Source organism: Aquila chrysaetos, chromosome 7 (assembly GCF_900496995.4).
Source record: "Aquila chrysaetos chrysaetos chromosome 7, bAquChr1.4, whole genome shotgun sequence".
In the NCBI taxonomy this organism is placed as follows: Eukaryota; Metazoa; Chordata; class Aves; order Accipitriformes; family Accipitridae; genus Aquila; species Aquila chrysaetos.
In genome coordinates, this window is record NC_044010.1 from 11,230,083 (window position 1) to 11,247,707 (window position 17,625).

General features: G+C 48.3%; 1 long non-coding RNA gene across 3 annotated transcripts; it reads right to left on the minus strand.

Annotated features, from left to right (window-relative positions):
• Positions 1 to 583: 583 nt before the first annotated feature.
• On the minus strand, positions 584 to 17,191 carry LOC121233431. 3 transcript variants are annotated; one of them, XR_005932819.1, is made up of 3 exons: positions 6,372 to 10,882; positions 5,011 to 5,141; positions 584 to 2,391 (listed from the first exon to the last, which is right to left on the minus strand). It is a non-coding gene; the product is annotated as an uncharacterized LOC121233431 (long non-coding RNA). The 3 variants fall into 3 exon arrangements; XR_005932818.1 differs by lacking the exon at positions 584 to 2,391 and adding an exon at positions 16,984 to 17,191 and having other exon boundaries at positions 3,531 to 5,141; positions 6,372 to 8,486; XR_005932817.1 differs by lacking the exon at positions 584 to 2,391 and having other exon boundaries at positions 3,531 to 5,141.
• Between the last annotated feature and the right edge of the window lie 434 nt (positions 17,192 to 17,625).

A 17,625-nucleotide genomic window follows, 5' to 3' on the forward strand; every position in this document is an offset into this window, starting at 1 on the left:
CCTCAAGCGACTTCGGGCCTTCCCTCGGCGGCGGTGGGCCTCCGTCTCAGGAGCTTCGCCACGGGGCTTCCTGCATCCCCCTCTGCCGAAAAGCCCATGGGCCGCTGGCAGGCGTTTCCCCGCAGGGCCGTGCCGTGGAGCCAGGCGGGCCGGGTTTTCGCCGAGGCTGCCGCTGCTCCAGAGGGATATCGGGGCACCCAGTGCCCTTCCCGGGAGGTGACAGGTCGTGGGGCGGACATGTCCGGCGTGGGCCGGTCCTTCAGAGGACACGAGCCCTATTTCCTTCCTGCAGCTCACCTTCTTGATGCTAATCATTTATAGCACTCAAACGAGGAGGCGAAGGCGAGTAACTCCATTAGAGTGCCTTTGCTTTCAGGGGTTAGTTTTGGGAGAACTGCAAGGAGAGCTCGGCCTGCAGGACGCAGGATTCAAAGCGAACCGAAAAGCCGAATCACCTGTCCCGGCGGCGCGCGCGTCTCTCCTTCGGTGGTGGTGGTGGTGGTGGTACGCTGTCAAGTGCTGCAGCTGGCGGCGCGTGGCCTAACGCCTCGATGGAGGAGGTCTGCAGCCGCTCGTGGAGAGCGGGTCACGGCTGGCGGGAGCGCGGGCGCTGCCGCGGGTTAGCCTGGCCGGCGAGACGCTGAACCGGTCGGTGTGCGTGTAACGTGGACGTCATCCTTTAAAGCGTGTCCCCAGCCTGCTGGTGTGGGTGGCTGGCACCCACCGTAGCAGCACGGATGGAGGTTTGGGGGTGGCCAAGGCCGTGCCTCCGGGCAGGCGGGGGTCCTGACGTGCTGGAGCGGTGACCGCAGAGCTGAAAGCGTACCTCCTGCGGCAGCCACGCCAAGAAAGGGTTGGAGAAGTGCAAATGGGACCCTGCCTGGCTGGACCATGGCATCCCCTCTAGCCAGCTCCGGTGGAAAGATCAGTTTATCTGTACCAGCTTTGTTTATGGAGCATTTTTACCAGACGCGTTGTAACATAGAAATGTTGTCTCTTTTTTAGCTCCTTCCCATGAGTTGTTTGATTTGGCAGGCCACCAAGCCTCAGTAGCTGCTCTGCTTGTCCTTCCCAGTCTGGAGTTTGTCTGGGCATTTTAGCAAACAAGCAGCCTCCCGTCACTTACTTGCCATCTGTATTCAAGATGAGGAACTGCTGCGCCAAATGCTGGCGTCTCAGCAACCCTGGTAAAAAGAGTGTCATGGCACTGCAGCAACACCATGCAGGTGCTCATCTCTCCTTTCGGCTCTTCTGGTTTCCCTGTTTCTCACAAGCCAGTTTTGGACCGCACCATGTTCGCCATCATCCACCCCAGAGATGGTTGCCTTTGATCTGCGATTTGCACAGGGCGGGCAGAACAGAGCTGCTTTCAATCTGGAGCCCATAAATCACTTGGCCGGGGGGATCTGGAGCCCCCCTGCATGAAAACAGAGATATAGAATCCCAGACCTCTGTCAATAGCCCTGTATTTATCGCCTGAATGTTTCATTGTCTGATGATGTGTCGCTGGTCGCTTCATTAGCTGCTGGGTCTTTTCAACAGGTGCCGTTAACGGTGATGGCAGGTTTGATGTAGAAGCTACAGCCACATGGCAGGAAGGCAGCACACCAGGCAGCTGTTGGAGGGGATTTAGTTTTCCCCAGTATTTTCTCATTCCTTTTGTTCCTGGGGGGGATGCTTTCACTGCCGTGCCCTAAATGCACTCACAGTCAGTGGAGTTTCACCACATGAGAAATTGGTCTGGCCTGTCCCCCGGTTTTGGTTTCTAAATCTCCAGATTATTTGTATAATTGAGTGACATCCAGTAAAGATCTTTTTAAAACCAGGTCCTTTAAAGGCTAATGGAAAATATTCATGTGTATTTATGTGTAATGTAATTATTCCCTTGTTTTGCATGTTACTGAAAAAAGTGGTGTATTCATAACACATGGACTTTAGAAAAGTCTGGATTAGTGATATACTTGATTCATCCTTTGGGGGCTGGAGTATGGTTGATTCATCACTACAGCTTTAGCCAGGTGTTTAATGTCCTTTTCCTTTTCTTTTTCACCCAGCTGGCTGGATGTCTAGTTCCTGTTTATTTTAATAGGAATTAGACATGCTTATCCCTCTGACATTTTTGCAAAAATCTCAACTTCAATATTTTCCTTAAATAAGCATGCAGAGCACAGGCATGCAGAGGCTCACAGTCAGCGGCTGCCCCACTGCTGCTGCCTCCCAGGGCACACAGCCACTACTGCCACCCATTTCCAATGTGCTTTGCTTTCTTCTTCTTCTTCTGAAAGCACCAGGGCTGGGTACAACAGCTCTGGAAAAGCACCAGTGACGAAGATGATTTAAAGAATAAACTTGGAGGTAGGGGCAGATGCCCTGCAGCACAGCTGGGGATGTCTGCATGGGGGAAAAAAGGAAAAGGGAAGGGGAAAGGGGAAAATCACCGGTGGGAGTTGAATAATCCTGCTGGAAGGTTTATGCCTTCAAAGGCCAGGACTGCAGATCTGCAATGGGTGTGAATCCCTATCCCTGCAGTGTGCTGCCACCCCTCCTGCCCGCCCCGCTCCAACTCCTAGTCCCATTTTCTGGGTGTTGCTGTTAGCACTGGCAAGGTTCATCGTCATCATGTAGAGCAGGAGTCATCTCCTGATTGAGCCACTTACTTAATAGAAGGATATGAAAGACAATGCTGCTTCCTTTTTCCTGCTCCCTAGCTGATGCAGTTGACCCCACAATTTTCTCCTAGGCCTGGTCAAAAAAGGTTCTGTGATGGAAAAGGTACTCTGATGGAACGCTCTTCTGCTTTGCTGTGCTACGCAAGTTTAATTCAATTTATGTGGGCTGAGGAACCACATCTGCTACATGGAGCAACAAGTATATTCATGGTCTAACAAAGCCTTGCCAGTCTAATTGAAATAAAACCCAACAGGTTCTATTAATTCAGTTACCATGTTACCGAAATTCATAATCCCAGTTATCTAAGACTGCTAATTTTTTATTATTTTACCCTTTCAGTGCATTGGTATGGCATTCTACATTCCTGTTTCTGTGCCAGGAGAAGGACATCGATGATGGGGTTTCTTCCTCCTTGGTCAAGAGCCCATAGGAGGCTATTTTTTTTACACATTTTAAACAGTCTGGTTGAGCAGTCTTTCCTTTTTTTTCATTTGTTTGCAAGTGTAGTTACACAATGATCACTTGCATGGTAAGGGTCTGACAAACCCTTGCTGTCATTTCCTCGCACAAAGCAAAGCTAAAGCTAAAAGCAAGTTAGGCAACAGTCAGGCAATTTTCTCTTACAGCAAAACACAAGCTGAAATAATGTCAAGACTGCCCAAAACAAGTTTGTCCAAGGTGCCAGGCCTCGTGGCACTGAGCTACCGCCTGCTTGCGGGTGTATCTTATTGCAGAGATTTACCCCAGGCCCTGGCTCTGTCCCTGCAGTCGGCTCTAGCTCCTCAAAATGTTTGACTTCAAGAGTGCCTCCAATGGCTCCTCTATGTTAAGCAAAGTGTTTCTCAAAAGATATTTGATTCTGAGGCAGCTTTTCCTTTTATTTTTCCTTTTTATAACCAGCCACTGAAGGTAAACCACCTTCCATTACCCAGAGTGCTGGGGGTGGGGAGCGTCCTTCCCACGTCAGTTTAAATTGCTGCAAGCCTGGGGAGATGCCGGATATTTCTCAGGTCTCACCAGTGTTGCTCCAACTCTTGAGAGCTGTCAAACTGGCACCGCTCATTTTCATGTAAACCAGTTTATTTCACCCTCTTCTCTATCCGCCAGACTTGTTTCAGCCAATGACGTGATCCAGGCTGAACATGAAAAGACTTTGGCTGGCTGGTACAGGCATAGTTCAGCTACAGCGTTTGATGATAATGCAAATAATTACCAGCAGCCCTATGGAGGGAGCTGTGGCCCGAGTGGAGCCTCTCCCGAGTAAAATGCTCGAGGTGTAAGCGCGGCATAAAGAGGCCAAGCTCTTAGGCTTAGCTGTAGTTTCATTGGGTTTTGATGCTGCAATCGAGATTTAGGGGTCATGCTTCTGAGCGCAGCATCAAACATCAGGTGTGACACTCCTGGAAGTACCCCAGCGTTGCTGGGAGAGGAAAGTGCTATTGAGCACCTTCCAGATGAGACTAAAATCAGCACAGAGTCATTAAAAATTATGCAGCCCAATCCAAAGCTTTCTATTAATTTTAGTTATTTAGCAAATTCAATGGTTCTCAGACTCTCCGAAGGCCCAGTGTGCCCGTAGGTCATCAGTCTCCTGCAGACCCAGGCAAGCACCAATGCTTTTCAAGTAGTACATACTTGGGTGAGTACGCTCACATCATGGTTTCAGATCTGCTTACATCCATACAGTTTACACTAATTAGGTGCTGTTTCAAGCTAAGCCACAACAAGGCACTGTTAAATCTATGATGTAGTACAAAACTGAAACATAAACACGCCCAGTCCTGATGTCCATACTAACAATTTTCAGGTTATCATAGGCAAGCACAGTGGAACCAGTCCAAAATACCCAGTAAGGGTGGGTTAATCCCACCCAAACCCAAGGGACCCTGTGCAACCACGAAGTCGCGCCAGATTTGCTGTTAAACTGGTGCACTCGCTAGTGCTTTGGCTCAATTCATCTCCTCCTGGGTCTGCTGGTTTGGAGGAGTTGTGCGATGTTGGATCAGCTGCTGTGGTGACCCCCTCCTCTGCTGCAAAGGGGGGTGACAGTGATGCATGTGCATTAATTTTCTTCTGTCATTTAATAACCTGGCAGGTCTGGGCCAGGCATGCCAAACGCAAGCCAGCCCTAAAGGGGACATACGGGATCCTCCTTTGGACAGCTTCCAGCCACGCGTGCGCTGGGGATCTTCGATGCATGGGCATGGGGACAGACAGACAGACTACACCTAGTTGTATGTAAAACCCCTGAAATTTCAATACAGAGTCAGCGACTCAGCTGTCTTACCTAGTCCATTGCAGCAAATTACTTGCTAATGAGTCATTTGAAAAATGACTTACCCACAACTGACCTCATTGTGCTGCTTCGCCTTGCTGGCTACCGGGGAGGGAGAGGAACCTTGGGGAGAGCCCGCCTCGGCTCAGGCGCCCATCCCGGAGCACTGCTAAGCCACCAGAGCAGTGTCACCCACCTGTGGGCGCGAAGGAGAGCAAGTGCAGGTGAAAGTCCAACCTCACACACCTCAGCGGCGTGCGCACATCCCTGTTTTTAAGTGCAGGCTGTGCTGCAGAAAGGGGAAGACAAACACATCTCCACGCAGAGCCAGCTTTGAGCTGTGTGGAAACCGAGGGCAAATGCTGGCCCATGACAAAAAACCCCAGCATTTTCTCTGGCTCCTTCCCAGGAGCCTCACGCCTCCACGTGCCGGGGGCCGGTGGCTGGTGTGCAAGCGGGGAGCAAGGCACCGGCGGCTGGGGCTGCGTGCCTCGGGTAACATGGGTTGAGCGAGAGCAGCGGTGGTGGTGTCTCCGCTAGGACCACGTCGCTGCAGGGTCTTCAGCTGCAAGTTTGGACTCTTTTCCTTCTGCATCCACGTGGCGTTAACGCACACAGGGTCTCAAGCACTGCTAAGGCAATAAATGCAGAAGTCTCTGAAACAGATGCTTTTCCTCCAGACGGTCCATTGCTTTGCAAAGAAAATGTTATTTCTAACTAACTAACTAACTGCTTTATGCTCCTGTGGAAAGTCTTTATCAGATCAAATAGTTTTATCGGATCAAATATTTGCAATTCTGGTGCTGTGTGAGAATGGCAGGGGTGGTGGTGGAGACACAATGTGTACCACCACCACTAACCAGCACCAGTGGATTTTTTTAAAAAAAACATCCTATTAAACAGTATCCCAAGGCTGTAAAGGCCTGTAACCAGGCTGGCTACCATGGCGTGCCACATCCCAGGGACTGCTGGTCTCTGACATGTGATGGGCATGGGCATGGCTATGGGTGACAAGAGGTTGCCAACAGAAACCCTGTGTGCCCCAGCTTCCCCACCGGCCTCGGCCAAAACTGCTGCCGGGAGCCTGGGCATTGGCCTGGCGCTGCAGCGAGTTTGGGGCCAGAAGCCCAGTTGGGCTGAAGCCACCTACCCTACACGGCCATGTGTGAAGGGAAGGTGGCCAGCCCAGTGGCACCAGTCTTGCTTGCAGCGTGGTATGGGAGAGGATGCTGCCAAAAGTCTCACACTGCCAACCATGAGGGGAAGCCACCCCGACACGTGCACTGTGGAGGCTGTTTCACTTGGGGTTTGATGGACGGGCAGAAAGGAGAAGGGGAAGGAACACCACCGATAGTGGGAACCAAGGGAAGGAGTGGAGGCTGAAGCCACCCAAACCCCTTGCAAGGAGGGGAGGAACTTGCCATACTGAGGAAACATTGGTTGTGAACCTTGAACGATGTCCAAGTGCTGCAGGAAGCAGGCAAGGGTCAATGTTTTGAGGAACCCCCATCTCCACATGATGTTCTTATACCCTGAGCAATCTGTAGGGAACTGAAGAGAAGTTGTTTGCAACTGCCCAGCAAGCCAAAAATGTTTCTTTTTAAACTTTAATCCATAGTTCTAATCCATCTTGAAAATCTGTTCACAGACCATTTTAATATTTGGTGGTGCTGAAGCTGGATTAGGCACATGGTTTAATGCCAGCAGGTGCTCATGGAGGGAGGGTGAGCGAGCCAGCAAGAGGCCACCCTGCCTTCTTCTTCGCATAATTAATCCTTAAACAGGAGAATAAAGAAATTGTATAACTATAAGGGAGAGATCATTCACTAAAATACTTGTCTAAAACAGATGGCTCTGGTGACTCAGATAAAATACTCCCCCTGCTACAAGCTAGCTGAAAAGCAACCATGGTTTGCCATTTACAAAAAAAAAAAATGACACACTGTGATGATGAGCCTATCTAGGAAAAATGGAGGAAAAAAGAGCACTCACAGGTCCTATTTAAAAGATAAAAAAGGTTTATAGCTGGACCAGTTCTCTGGTCTAGTACCAGCTTGGTGGTGCGTGTGCGCAAGGATGGGGTGTGGGACACGTCAGGAACTGATTTGTTACTTGCCCTTTTTCAGGATGGAGTTACATCATTTACAAACTCCCAGGGCACAGAGATTTCCATAAATACCTTCAGCTTCTTGGTTTCGGTCACTTCTGTGGCATCGTTGGTTTTTCCTTCATTTGGGGGAAGTTATAGGATATGGTTATTTTTGCCATAGATTTTGTGCTTTAATTCCCCTCTTCTACCCTTGCAAATTCACCAAATTCTTTCCTTTTGTTGCTTTTGGCTACTGGCCAGCCCCAAGCCTATGCTTCTTCTGTTCCGCTGGCTACCTTTACAAATACCTGCTGCTCTGCCCTCTTCTTCTGACACTTGATGCTTTCACACCTCTTAGAAAAGCTTATGTTATTCTGCAGCATTCACGTTCTGCTGGAATCCTTCAAAATGTCTGTGTACCTTCCTTGCAGCTTACCAAACACTGCGTAGCTGCAGCAGTATTAGGTAGACTTTAACTTGAATAAAATATAACTTACATCTACAGATACACTTTTAATTTACCGGTTTCGAGTAATTGCTTGCTCTTCATAGTGTAATTTTTACAGCTAACAGGGAGTAGCTACAGCTGGGGTGGCAGCGCAGATACTCTTCCCTCGCCCAAGCCTTTGCAGTACAGCTGCCAAGCAAGCCGGCACCGCGCGACTGCTGCAAGCATCCCGCCTGGGCATCCCTCTTTGGGCTCACACCCTCTTTGGGTCGGGGAAACCCAAAACCACGTGTGCTGCCGGTGGGGTGATGCCAGCTCGTGCTGCCCAGCCTGCAAGCCCCTGGCCCTGATGGCAGAAAGCCTGGCTGATGCTCTAGACCCTGGTGGAGGAGGTCTTTCCACCTTTCCATGATGGCCAAAAAAAGCTCTCTGTATAGCTTGTTGTAGGTAGAAGCTCTCCTGGGGTGGAAACCATAGTTTGGCCCTTAAAATATCTGGTTGGGCTGTTGAGTTTGCGTTCTCGGTTTCTGCTGAAGATTTCCCTTCAGGACCATGCATTAGGGGCTTCTCAGCCTTTAGCCGAGTGGAGAGAAGGATTAGGCTTTTAATAAAGTCCATTAATAAAGCCTGCAAGCTATTGGAGTGAAGCCAATGTACAGTGAAAAAGAAAAGATCTGATTAACCATCTCTTTCCTTGTTTTCCAAGCTGATGTACCATCGCTGGTTGCAAAATAAGGCTACCCTTGCCTGTATTCAGAGTATGGTGCATTCACCACTCCTGTATGGTGTAATGTACATAGTATACACATACATGTATTTGTGTATGTATGTGCCTGTATCTAATAACTTACCTTATATACCACGGTACAATGGTATAAGTCCCTTTATCTCCTTATACTGGGGTAACTACTAGTTGCCGTACAGAAACTCAGGAATGAGTACCGGGGTCCTTGTGTCTGTGTGACTACAGCTGCAATTGGGGCTACACCACTGCCAAGGCATTGCTGAAGAAAAATAAAACAGAAAAGCAGCTTTGAATCCTCCCAGCTCAAGTGCCGCAGGGCTGGGCTGGGAGAGGGCAGCCGTGGTGTGCTCTCAGCTGCATCACCCTTGAGCAAGGGAGGAACGCGCCAGCCCGCGGCGAGTGGTGCCGATGCCTGGTGTGGTCAGAGCCAGTAACCCCGTTCCCTGCCGTGTTTCGCTGCTCTGAAACCTCGTGAAAACTGCAGTGTGGGGAGAGGGCTCAAGGCAGCATTAACAAGTACGTCAAGGCCATCTTTCTACCTGCTGTACCCTAATAATGGTGCTGCGTAAGAGACAGCACTGCATTTCCTGCACTTCAGCTCTCGGGTGAGTGAACAGGACTTATTTCGGTGTGTTACGCTACTGGGTAAGGGAAAAATAATCTTTTAGTAATATTAATTTTTTTTTTAATTTGTCAGTAGCACACCAGCAGGCAAAATGCCACCAGCATCCCCTGGCCCTAGGGAATAAAGACGAAGGTTTTCCTAGAACATGGCCCTTGGTAGGCTGGGAAAGCTATGTGTGGTGCTAAAGGCTGTTGTGGTCCTCAGTCTTACCCCGTTTGTGCTTGGTTGGGTCAAAGCAGCACCTATAAGCCTTCAACATCATTTTTCTCTTGTGTAAAAACCAAAGACACACTTCAAGAAAGGTAGACCTTGCCTTCTGCTAACTTTCCCATCCCACCTCCCAGCCCCAAAGTCTACACTTGGCAAAGTCGTGAGATTTCAAAGCAGTTGAAGGACCTGCATATTTGTTAAAACAGCCTGTCCAAAAGCTGGTTTTTCTTTGCTTTAATAAGTTGAGAGGTTACAATACACCAGAACTTTTAAGCAGGTATTTTTAAACTGCTTATTTTAATCAGCCGAATTTAAATTTTGGCTCTATTTTTCTGCTTCCCTAAAGAAAAGTTGGTATTTCAAAAGCTCAGGGCTTCAGTTCAAGTGATTCACCCTGCTGCAGATACCATCTGAATCAAAACAAAGCATGGATGCAACAACCACACTCACTAAGAGAGAATTAAGTCACTAAAAACAATTTTTTAATTGGCCTTTATGAATAATCATGACATATTTCCCCAACTGCTCTCTTTTAGCTTTGTTTTAGTAGATATAATCCCCTGCATAAGAGAACCCCCGCCAGTTTGAAAAGCATTATCCACAAAGAAAATAGCCTCTGGAGGCAAGGTGGGCCCCACCCTCCAAAATGCATGGACCGGTTATTAAAATGTAATGCTGGCCATCCTCCTCCTCACAGGAGGATGGCTGTGTGCCTTTTTGGCACAGGACATACACATGATTTCACAGGTATTCCCAGGGAACAACAGTGGTTTGCTTCTCTTTTTGTGAATCCTGCAGGCTGTTCCCAAAAAAAAAAGGAGCTGCTACAAACCACTGTCCTCATGTTCCCTCATGATCCAGAACCCTAGTTGGCCTCATGCATGAATCCTCAAGTCCCCAGTCTTTTTCCAGTCAAATGCACACCTTGCCCATCCCAGGAATCACAAGTGGTTTTCTCTCTTTCCATGAAGTTTCTTAGTTTCAGACCCTCCACTGTGTCCTTTCTCACACACTTCTTTTCCCCAGCTGTAGTCACATCTGTCCCGTCTTGACAGGAGATTTTGCCTGCAGGTCTAGCTCTCACAATAGCAACATTCATCCTCACAACCTGATCACCATTTTTACAGATCTCTCTGATCTCCTAGAGGCTGAGGTAAAGCAATGGGGCTGTAGTGTGGCTTTGCAAAACGGAGAAGTCAATCAGTGCAGCTCCAAGTCCTCTGTCACCAGAGGTGTACACATGTAGGGGACCGTTCTGCTGCATCGATGCATTGTTTGAGGAGCTCAGTCCGTCCAAACCTTCTGCTTTCGTCTTATACCTTTTCACCCTAACAACCCTTGAAATGCAACCTCAGAAATTATGTGCTGGGTCAGCCAAAACTCATTAAGTGTCTTTAAAAATAACTACACTGGGATACTGCCTAGCTGATGTGAGTGCATATGTGCACATATATATGTTTTTGGTAAACAGAAGGTTGACATTTTCAAGTATTCAATGGCCAGGAGGGAAAACTTTTAACGAAAGCAGATTCCCACGTAGCTATGCGATACCAGGAGCTGAGACATTAAGATCACATCGCCTGCAAAAAGACTCATGATTAAATTAAGAGTGGCTGTTCCTCTTTTGGGACATTCAGCTAGTGGCTGTCCCTGACAGTGGCAATCACCTGGCCTGGCCTTGTCCTTCCAAAAGGTAATCATCTATGTCTTGGCTATGAACATCAAAGACAAATTTGCCCGAGGGCGATTCATCCCCATCCCAAAACAGGTGATGGATCTTGCCTTGTAGATGTGCTTTTTCTCTTTTTTGACTGTTGAGGAAGCGTAGGTGAGTGGCTGACACTCAGCTGTTCAGCTGCTAGATGACCTTGTGGGATGAAGTAAGTCCTCTCCCCCCCCATCAGATGTAATCTGGAGGAAGAGCAAGGACCCTCCTCTGTGAAATGTGAATGGGGATGACCCTAGGCATCACACATGCCATATGACATCAGAAACAGTTAGAAACTGAGCATTGTTAAAATTTAGGAAGAGGTTAAATAGCTACACTCAGTCTTGATAACTGGTTTTCCTTTTGCAAGGAAGAACCATAAGTAAGGTAGAGGAAATACAAAGAGCACACAATTCCCATTATCACAAGCCTTGAGTTTTCAAAGATACCTGAGATTGGAATAAAAAAAAAAAGAGAGAAAAAAGGTGTAAGTTATTTTAGTGTGTAGATTTTGCAGCATTTGATTTTCCCAGCCGTGGCCATGGGGGCTGCAGACCTACGGCTGTTACTGTTGGTCTGGAAGGGAAGACTGGGATTCCCATGTGTACTGGTTTTGGCTGGGATGGGGTTAATTTTCTTCATAGCAGCTTGTATGGCGCTATGTTTTGGATTTGAGACCAAAACAGTGTTGATAACACAGGGATGTTTTAGTTCTCACTGAGCAGTGCTTACACAGAGCCAAGGCCTTTTCTGCTTCTCACCCCACCCCACCAGTGAGCAGGCTGGGGGTGCACAAGAGGTTGGGAGGGGGCACAGCTGGGACAGCTGACCCCGACTGACCAAAGGGATATTCCAGACCATAGGATGTCATGCTCAGCATATAAAGCTGGGGGAAGAAGGAAGGAAGGGGGGGGACGTTCAGAGTTATGGCATTTGTCTTCCCAAGTCATCGTTAATGCGTGATGAAGCCCTGCTTTCCTGGAGATGGCTGAACACCTGCCTGCCCATGGGAAGTGGTGAATGAATTCCTCGTTTTGCTTTGCTTGCGTGCACAGCTTTTGCTTTACTTGTTGAACTGTCTTTATCTTAGCCCACGAGTTTTCACACTTTTACCCTTCCGATTTTCTCCCCATCCCACTGGGGGGAGTGAGCGAGTGGCTGGGGGGAACTTAGCTGCCAGCTGGGGCTCACCCACAGCACCATGCAAACTCAGAGTCGGCACGTCCTTGGTGTATCTGATGGGAGAACAAGCAGTACGGATTTCTGCCAGTGTCCTCACCAGCTCTCCAAAAATCAACCACTTCATCAATCAGACAGGGTAATTTTTTAGAAGCTGGACAAATATTTAAAATTTACTTCCCTGAGGTGCTGCTTCACTGATCTCACAAGTGGCTGCAGAGGAAATAACAGATAAAGACATATTGCCTCATTTTTGTCATCCCTTTGAATCCTTCATATTCTGCAAGAACAGCAGTTCCCAACCATTATTTTTAAACGGCGTCACTGGTGCCGCTTTCCCCTCCCGGTCCTCACCGTCCCTTGCCTTCAGCCGCTTCGTGCCCGGGTAGTGGCGGCAGCGGAGCAGCACTGGGACGAGAGGGCAGCAGGGACCAGAGGTCTCCACAGGCCATCGTTCCCACCGCGTGCTCTGGCCGTGCCCGGCTCGGCGAGCCCACGGGTCCTGTCGGTGTGTGCTCCCGGCACCGTACGTGGCAGCAGCTCCCCACTGGGACGGCTGGGAAGGAACCACCATGGCAGACAATTTTTTTCCTCAGTTGCTCTTTCTGAGCTATTAAAACATAAACATTAGCATTGGCGAAAGGTAGCTTTAAAATCATCCGGTCTGCCTCTGCATCCCAGTGCGGAGTCAGCTTTTTGTCCTCTCTGCAAAGTGATTATTGCCCCTTTCATCCCTTGTGTTGTCACGCCTTGCCACAGACTGGGGTTTTTTTAAACCTGTTAGTTCCAATCCTTCCTCTAAGGCCATGTTTTTCTAGACTTAGGGTCATTTTTCCCCTGGGCTCCCCTGGATCCCCTCCAACAGAGCCACAGCTCCCAAAATCCAGCTGGGCCCTGATGCCTCTGAGCTGAAGGGAAGAGTGGTAAGCCTCTTTTAGGCCATCCTCATCTTCCTCCAGCCCAACACGATGCGTTTCTCAACAACAGCACAAGGTGACTTGTGATTCAATCAAATTCTTCAAACGCTACAGAGACACCTCTCCATTTGCACCATCTGGATTTTTGGTGTGCCTCCACTTGCTGTGGCACATCCCTTTTTGACCCTTTCCCTCCGTGTCCTCTGCTATAGCTACAGATGATCATTTCCAGGTGGTGGCACTTGTGCCGCTGTCTCCAGCCCGCTGAAGCTGGCCGTGTGTCATCCATCTCCTCCTCCTGATTGGGAACGTACAGAAAATACTTATGTGGTTGCGTATGTACCCAAACATGGACATGCATGTAGGTGTAGGGTCAGGTTAAATAATTTAACAGCTTCCGAGTTATTTATTTTATATTGATGTTCTGACATGTTGCTCTAAGAGCAGCTTTCAACTTGGTCTGCATTCTTATTCATTGCTTGTGGCTTCTCTCTCTCTCTCTCACCTATGGACTACACAATTCCTTTGAGACTCAAAAGCACTGACGGGTCCCAAAATGGGAATCGGTTTAGGACTACAGCACTGGAAGGGACTACAGGTTCCCAGGCAGACAACCTACAGTTCTTACCATAGCCCTCAAACATCTAGCAGGCCCAAGCCTAAAATCAGTTATGGTTTTTTTTTTCCTCTTTATTTGCTTTTACACCAAAATAAAAGTAACCTTTTGGTTTTGTTGGCACGGGCAATTTCAGTTTATTCATGCAGTGCCAACAGAGGCAGGCCTGCTATTAAATCGAAACCTGGTCCTGGTGCCCTGTTCTAGGAGTTGGGGCTGTTTTAACCGGCACTTCAGAGGCTGTACCTCACAGAATCCGGCCAGCTTGGCCGAGTAACGGGGAGCAGCTCCGTGCTGGCAGCGTTTGCCCCGTGAGCAGCCTTCGGGGACCTGAGGGCTCCAGCAGCAGCTGCTCTGCGGGAGGATTAAAAGTGACGGGACAAAATCTAAACCAGGAACCTGATCCGCCAGCCACCCTTCGGAGGCTTACGAGCATGTGCACGGGCCCCCAAGGGAAGCGGGGAAGCACACACACACCCCCACCCCCGAGCTATTTTAGGCTAGAATACAGGGAAATCTACTGAGGAGTAACTCTGCAGTAATGGAGCGTTTCGCACAGCACAGCTCTTGGAGTGAGTTTGGGTTTCCAGGCTGCCCGCACTTTGGTAAACTGTACTGCTAATTACAGCTGCTTCATGCTGATGTTAACCCCACTTCAAACCCCCAACCAGCTTGACATGGAAAAGATGCAATTAAAGCCTCCCCCACCTCCTCCCTTTTGCTGGCATCTGTTCTGTTCTTCAAGCCTTGTGAGCTCCCAGCGCTTTCTCTTTGCTGCTCACACGGGGCCAGATTTTGGACCGACAGACCCTGCTATGTACCGAGAAGGTTATTTTGTTCAGGTTTCCCAGCTTGAGGCTGCAATCTGGATTAAGAGCAGGTTCAGGCACAGAGCAGTCCCTCACCAAGTGCGTGTGATGAAGAGGTTGTTTTCGTACTGTTGGTAAATAAACAAGTAGTGTCCTCTACCTTTTGGTGCAGGGCTTTTCTCTTGTGCTGCTTGTTTTTATTATCTTTTCCCTCCTGGCTTTTTTGACATGCATCATGCTATTAATTCACCTGCAGAGCCTGTCAAGAGCTCACACTGTCTCCAATGAAGTGTATGTAGTTCATTTAGCCGGCCCTGGGGGACGGGAACCACCTTCTCCTCCATCGCCTTCCCTGTGACTGGCACAGTCATGACGTATTTTATCATACATTAATCATACTTCCTCACTGATGCTATAAAGAGCTTCATTTCACGCTCAGTATGACATTTAAAGCTGTTGATGTTTTGGTGCTCTGGTGTACTGTCATTGCAAATACCAAAAGCAGCCTCGTGGTCCAGAATTATTTGGCGATTTTTTTTTTATTTCCCGATTGCCCATTACTATTTGGTTTATATCGTTCGCTGGAGAGCTGGTATGAGGAAAAAAGGGTAGCATAAAGGGCAACCTACCAGGGCTATGGTAGTATCAAGGCATCACCTTTATTAAACACAGCTGTAAAGGTGATAGGGTGGCAAATCTACGAGGCAGATCTCGCACCCCGCTCCAACCAAACAAACTGCACATCCATCCCTACTCACCCTCAAAGCTAGGCTGGGGCTCCCTTGCCCACCTCTTGCAGGCAGGCAGGCAGGAGATGATGAGCTGTATTTCCACCTCTCCCCCACAGCCTGAGAGAGGACCAGCCACGCTGCCGCTCTGGAAGTGGTGGAGGCGGCACCGGGGGGTCAGACCAGGAGGGGGAAGGCAGCAGGGGCCCAGCACCCCCTGCCCAATCTTGTTCTGCTGGGATGAAGTTCTCCAGTGACTGCAGTATCAGACGAAAGGGCAGAGAAGGGGTAATGAAGAGAAAAAGCAATTGCCCTTCTCCTCTCAACTTATTTTATCCAAATTTCTCCACACCGTTTCATTAAATAGCAATATCACGGTACTGTTCAGTTTTCTCAGTCTATCAAAAAAACAACTTGTTTTTTCCTACCTACATACCAGGTAAGGGAGGAGGAAGCAGGAAGGACATTTTAGTTCCTACAGTTGTACCTGCTTATCTGTTTCTATGCCAGATGAAACATCACAGACGTCCTAGAATAGAAACTGCCTCGCTCTGTCAAAGCCTGATGCACTTGATGCACCATTTGCATTCTTAAATGTAACTCCATCTATAGAGGGATTGTTTCTGAAAACCTCACCGTGCAGTGCAGGGTACAGAGGCATCTGCTTCCATGCTGTTCTCCTTTAATTTGTATCATTTCATTATAACCCTTAAATTCTCAGTGTTCTTTGATGCAGGACAAATCAAAGCTTCCAAGTTCTACCTAGGCTGACTCCCAGTACCTGCAGAGGTCTGTCTGTACACCACACAGCGCCTTTACTTCCACTTCACGTTTAATAAGGTGAATTTTCTCTTTTCCACAGAGCTCAACTCGTAAGAGATGTCAGAGAATCCTAAATCACCTTTTGCTTCAGTGAAACTCTGTATTGACTGGTTACGCTTGAACTTAAATGAAATTAATTGTAATGGATAGACCTTAAAGATCCCCATTCTCCTCACTGTCGTCTTTTGAACTTTTCATTGTTTGTGCTTGGATGAACATTCTGGTCAACAGCAGAGTGAATTTCTGCTGGTTTTTTTGCATATACCTAATTTATTAAAGAATACTGCTTTCTTACACAGACCCCCCCCCCCAAACCCCAAACCCCCACAATACAACCAACTGCTCTTGCTCTGAAAGCAATTCCTGCTGCATTTATGAAAGAAAAAGAGGAAAGTTAAAGGAATGTAACCAAATAAAACTACCATTAAGCTGACCCTAAGGTAGAAGTTCTGAAAAACGTTGCCATCCTTCATTTTTTCCACAGGTCTGGTAATCATTCTGAGTTTAACCTGTACCTATTTGTGCAGTCTTAAAAGAAAGGCGGGGGGGGGGGGGGGGGGGGATACTAAGTAGCTGGAGCAATCAGTTTCAAAATCTTTCATTATCTGCAAGTACATACATTGTGAATGACAGGTAAAATTCAGTACTTTAAACAGTTTCTAATTCAAGTTGAAGGTGCGCCAGGCCTTACTCTGCACCAGTTAGTTACTATGCCCAAGGGACATCACTGAGGCAGGGAGGCAGCATGCCCAGTTCACGTAACAACTGTCTGTCCCCAAGTACCTCCGCTTGGTCAGCGGGTTGGTAACACGCAGAAGCTAGCACTATATAAATCGTCTTACAACTCCTGAAGGGTCCAAACGTACCACTGTTAAGAGTCAAGCTGGAGAAACTGTTCACACTCTTCCAGCAAATCTGCAGTTCCTAAGCTCTTTAAAATACTTCTCCCACCAAATGTGTATTCATGACAGAATCTCTCTTCCCTTCATTGCACCCACTCTCCAGCCCAGTAATTTCAAAAGCCTTTCTGTAGTCTTCAAAAACAAGCAAGCAAGCACAAGAACAGAAGGAAACCAAAACTTGTTTCAACGCTGCAGTTCTCCTCCCCCAAAGCAGATGATCCCCATCTCCATGCTACTTACGTTGTGTATTAAAGTTTCTTGCCAACTCACGGATCCACTGAAATATTGCCTGGTTCTGCCGTTTTCTCATACTCCACGACTATGCCTTCCCCTTATATATCCCAGCTGCGGCAGACGCGGGGGTCTGCGCGAGCTAATTCTCAGCGCTGACGCACGGGTGCAGGCACCGCGGCGCCTTGTGCGGGGTTTGGCGCACACCCACCAGGCCACGCCGTACCCTCGGCGGGTCGCAGGAGCACGCAACGGCACGCAGCCAACAAGACAACAGGAGAGACAGCCCGGCTCACGCGCTTCCTTCATCGCGAAGTTTTGCAGGAGTCCTTGAGAACACAGGAAGCAACATGTACTTAACTCCAGGATAGTACTGGCTGTATCTATGACAAAGGCACAGAACACTAAGCACAAAAGAATTACTTACTGGAGAAAAAAAATTAAATTCTTCCGTGAAGCGGAAGGAACTAGAGGACGTCCACTCTGCTATTAGGCAGGTAACTACAGTAGCAAATGTTCAACTATGGAGCTCTGATAAAGCACGGAAGCTCTTCCAGAAGGCTTCTGGACTGGACATGTCAGGTTTGGGTTGGTTTTCCTGGCTTACCTGATTGGAACAGTCTGAATTACAGGTATTAGATGTGATTGCAT